The sequence below is a fragment of the Lolium rigidum genome, chromosome 2 (genome assembly GCF_022539505.1).
Source record: "Lolium rigidum isolate FL_2022 chromosome 2, APGP_CSIRO_Lrig_0.1, whole genome shotgun sequence".
Taxonomy (NCBI): Eukaryota; Viridiplantae; Streptophyta; class Magnoliopsida; order Poales; family Poaceae; genus Lolium; species Lolium rigidum.
The window spans coordinates 206,386,522-206,391,295 of NC_061509.1; positions in this window are offsets into that span (position 1 = coordinate 206,386,522).

Below are 4,774 nucleotides of genomic sequence, written 5' to 3' on the forward strand. Positions count from 1 at the left end.
CCACTTCATCCCTTTGCTCTGTTCTGGCCATCGGCACCCAAAAAACTCTCAATCTCCCGTAGCCATGTCCTCCTCTTCTTCCTCCTCCGCCTCTTCGGTCTTCTCCGACTCTTCTTCATCTCGCGAGCCGACGCCGGAGTGGGGCTCGTTGGCGGCGCACGACATTCTCGCCCCAACGTCGTGGGACAAGGAGGAACACGATTCCTTCGTTTGGTCCGAGGATGACAAATCCTTGACCGACGGAGAGGGTGACCTTCAATTCCTCGTCGACTGGGAAGAGGAGGCAGAGAGCGAGGACGATCGCTTCTCCTGGGACGATTTCACCTCCTCCGAGGAAGAAGCGGAGGAGGACGACGATGACTCCCTCGAAGGTTACCCACCAGCGAAGCGCCTCCGCACCTGGTGGGACGACGACAGCGATGACGACGATGAGGAAGATGAGGCTCCCGTAGAAGGCTACAGAAGCTCCGATGAGGAGCCCATCAGCAGCTGCGCCGGAGGCAGCGACGACGAGGGCAGCAACGGCCCCTAGATTAGGGATCAGTAGTATTAGTTGGCTTTTGCCCTCTTCTTCCCTGAGCAATCGGCTCTTTCTTTGTAAGAAATCCCTCTATTAATGAAGAAAATATTCCTCAATTAATTTCGCTTCTTTGTCAACTTTGCCGATCGTTGAATGGAGTCGCCGTACAGAGAGCCGATAGCAGGACATCGGCTCGTATTGCGATCTGAGGCCAAGCTGTTGCCTAAACACGCAGTCCAACATGCCTCGATAGGCCTAATTCTCGTCCAAACCATCAGATTGAACTCCTCAGCAACCCACTAGGAGATTCGTCTCACACATCATGATTTCTGGTCTGAACCGATTCCGTTAACTTGCTAATTTGAGCTTATTCCTCTAGAGTCGATATCAGCGTATCGGCTTTGTTATTCTGAAGTCGATGCCTGTGCATCGGCTGTATTTGCATACTGTCATCTCCGTATGTTTTCTCAAGTCGATGTCTACGCAACGGCTGTGATTTTTTTTTACTGGCCGATTTTAAATCGGCCTCCATACCTTACTGCCCATCATCCCACATGCTTGGGAAATACTTCTTGAGGTGTTGACCATTGACGGCTACCGGGAACTTCTCGCCGTCCAACTCTTCCAACATGTATGCATTACCCTTCAAGGCCTGGACGACTTTGTACGGACCGTGCCAATTAGGAGACCATTTGCCATATGCCTTGTCCCTGGTTCCTAACGGCAACACAGCTTCCCATACTAGATCACCAACTTGAAACTCCTTTGGTCTAACCTTCTTATTGTAGGCACGAGCTACCCTGGCTTTGTTCTGCTTAATCTTCTCCAACAACCAAAGCCTAAGTTCTGTTGCGTCCTCAATAGTGTCACTCATCAAAGCTGCATATTCTTCCGCTGTCAGATCATTCTGAAACGTGACACGTCTTGATCCAGCCGTAATTTCCCAAGGTAATACGGCTTCCTGTCCATAGACAAGCTGGTACGGCGAAGTCTTTATAGTTCCATGGCACGACATGCGGTAGGCCCATAATGCTTCTGATAACTTCTCATGCCAATCCCTAGGGTTCTCGTCAATCTTTCTCTTGATCGGGTTGATTAAGCTCCGATTGGACGCTTCAGCCTTGCCCATTAGCTTGAGCATAGTACGGAGATGATCGGATCAGTTTAATCCCCATGTCATCGCAGTAACTTCCCGAATTCTTTAGAAACAAAGACCGAACCTCCATCGGTCGTGATAGTTTGGGGAATCCCGAACCTATGAATGACGTGTTCTTTCACAAACTTGATCACATCTTCTGATTTCACCTTCTTCATAGGGACGGCTTCCACCCACTTGGTGAAGTAATCTGTGATAACCAAAATCCATTCATGTTTTTTACTCGACGCCGGATGGATTTTGCCGATCATATCCATGCCCCACCCCGGAACGGCCAAGGCTTGATGATAGGGTTCATCGCTGATGCTGGTACCATCTGAATCTTCCCGAACATCTGGCACGCTTGGCACCCCTTGTAGTAATTGAAGCAATCTTCAAGCATAGTGGGCCAATAAAACCCTAATCGCCTGATTAGCCACTTCATCTTATGAGCCGACTGATGAGTTCCACAGGCGCCTTCATGCACCTCATGTAAGAGCCAATTAGACTCGGCTTGGTCCCGTGCACTTGAGTAGCAACCCTTCCAACGTCCCGTAGAACATGTCGTCCCCTATGAGGACATACTTCATGGCTTTATATCTTATCCGTTTAGGTGCCCCCCGAGCCGAATCTTTTAAGTAATTGAAGATTTCGGCTCTCCAATCATCCTGTTCCAGGAATTGTACCTGAACTTCCGACCCGTCAGGTATATCTATGTAGCCTGACGCCATTTGTGCGAGATTGTTGGCCTCGGTGTTTTGGGATCTTGGGACCCAATTAAAGTTGATGTACCGAAACTGTGTCATCAACTCACGGCATTCCATCATGGGAAAAGCGATTCACTCTCGCACTTATATTCATCCGTGAGCTGGTTAATCACCAACTTGGAGTCTCCAAAAAGCTCTACTGCCTCTGCCCCGGCTTCCAGTAGCAACTCCATCCCCTTACGTACCGCCTCATATTCTGCTACATTGTTGGTGCAAGGGGTAGATAATCTGATGGAGAAGGAGTATTCTGCCCCCCGAGGCGACACGAGCAGAATGTCGATGCCACAACCATCGTCGCAAGCCGATCCATCGAAGAACATAGCCCATGCACGTATAAATAGTGCTGCTATATTGGTACTGATCCGCTCAGCTATGAGATCGGCCAACGCTTGCCCTTTGACTGCTTTCGCAGGCTGATACCGGAGATCGAACTCTGACAACGCGAACATCCACTTACCCGGTCCGGCCTTTCAACACAGGGGCCGACAGCATGTGCTTGACAACGTCCGACTTGCATATGACGAAGATCTCGCCGTCAAAAGGATGTGATGAAGCTTGGTGCAGGTAAAGAACAGTGCAGAGGCACAGTTTCTCGACCTCAGGATACCTTGTTTCCGCGTCCAACATCCTTCTGCTGAGGTAGAAAATGACCTTTTCAACGCCCTCGTAGAGTTGCACCACTACCGAAGCGATGGACGTGTCAGCTACTGACAAGTAGATGTAGAATGGCCTGTCTTGCCGGGCGGAACTAGCACAGGCGGCGTCGTCGGATACCGTTTAATCTCATCAAACGCCCGCTGCTGTTCCGCCCCCGTGAAATTCGTCATCAGATTTAGTCTTCACCAGTGCCATGAATGGCTCGATTCGTCCTGACAGATTAGAGATGAATCGTCGAACAAAATTGATCTTGCCGATGAGACGTTGGAGCTCCTTCTTCGTGGTGGGCGGTTGCATGGTGCGCACCGCCTCTTGACTCTTCAGGCCGATCTCAATTCCCCGTTCATGAACCAGAAAACCTAGGAACTGACCAGCCGTCACACCGAAAGCACACTTCTTCGGGTTCATTCTCAGTCCGAACTTCCGAGTTCGGTCTAGGACGCGCCGTAAATCATCCAAGTGTCCCTCCATGGAGACAGATTTGACTACCACGTCGTCGATATAGATTTCCACCAACTTACCGATCAGATCATGAAATATATAATTCATAGCTCGTTGGTACGTTGCACCAGCATTCTTCAACCCAAAGGTCATGACTACATATTCAAACAAGCCTACCGCTCCTGGTACTCGAATGCAGCCTTGTGTATATCTTCCGGAGCCATGAAGATTTGGTTATAGCCGGCGTTGCCATCCATGAAGCTCAACACCTTGTGGCCAGCAGCTGCATTGATCAATGTTTCTGCCACAGGCATCGGATACTCGTCCTTCGGAGTGGCTCTGTTGAGATCTCAGAAATCGATGGCCACACGCCATTGGCCGTCCTTCTTCTCTACGGGAACGATACTGGAGATCCACTCAGCGTACCTGCATGGCCTGATGAACCCAGCGGCCAACATCTTCTCGATCTCCTTCTTGACTTCTTCTAGAATTTCGGCCCTCATCTGACGTGCTCGTTGTTGGAACGGCCGAAATCCTTTCTTAAGGGGGAGCCGATGTTCAATGATGCTCCTGTCCAACCCAGGCATCTCCGTGTAATCCCATGCAAAGCAATCTGGGTATTCTTTTAACAGAGCTATCATCTGCCCCCTGAGCTGTGGATCTAACTTCTTGCTGATAAAAGTCGGTCGCGGCTTATCCCCAGGACCGATGTCGACTTCCTCTAGCTCATCAGCCGATGTAAACCCATACCCTAGCTTTCCGTCACCTGTGAGGTCGACGCCACATACTGGGAGAGCAGGTGGTACGGATAATACGGGCCGATCGCTAGAATCGGCTTCCATCTTGATCATCACCAGGATCTTTTGGCAGTGTCGGGACCGATCGCGTGGCGCGGCTTCCTCCTTATCTTCGCTATGAGAGCAGCTGCCCTCGTCTCCACCCTCATCAGGGCGGTGCCCCAGTTCCACCATGTTGATGTTGAACGAGTATCTTGGCTGGCACCTCCCAGGGTCAGTGTCCTCAACCCTGTCAACGGCGCATGCCAGTGAATTAGGCACTTCTGGTGCCGCCAACGTGAATGACAACGGGGGACGGGACTGAAGTGGCACTTCTCCTCGGTAGGTCCCGAGAACTGGTCCTGACGGAGAGCACTGGTGTCTTATGACTTCCTGTATCATCCGAAAAGCGTCAAGCTCCAAAGTATTCACCAGGCTCTTAGAATGGAGATGCAGTGAGTGAGTCACCATGTAGCCA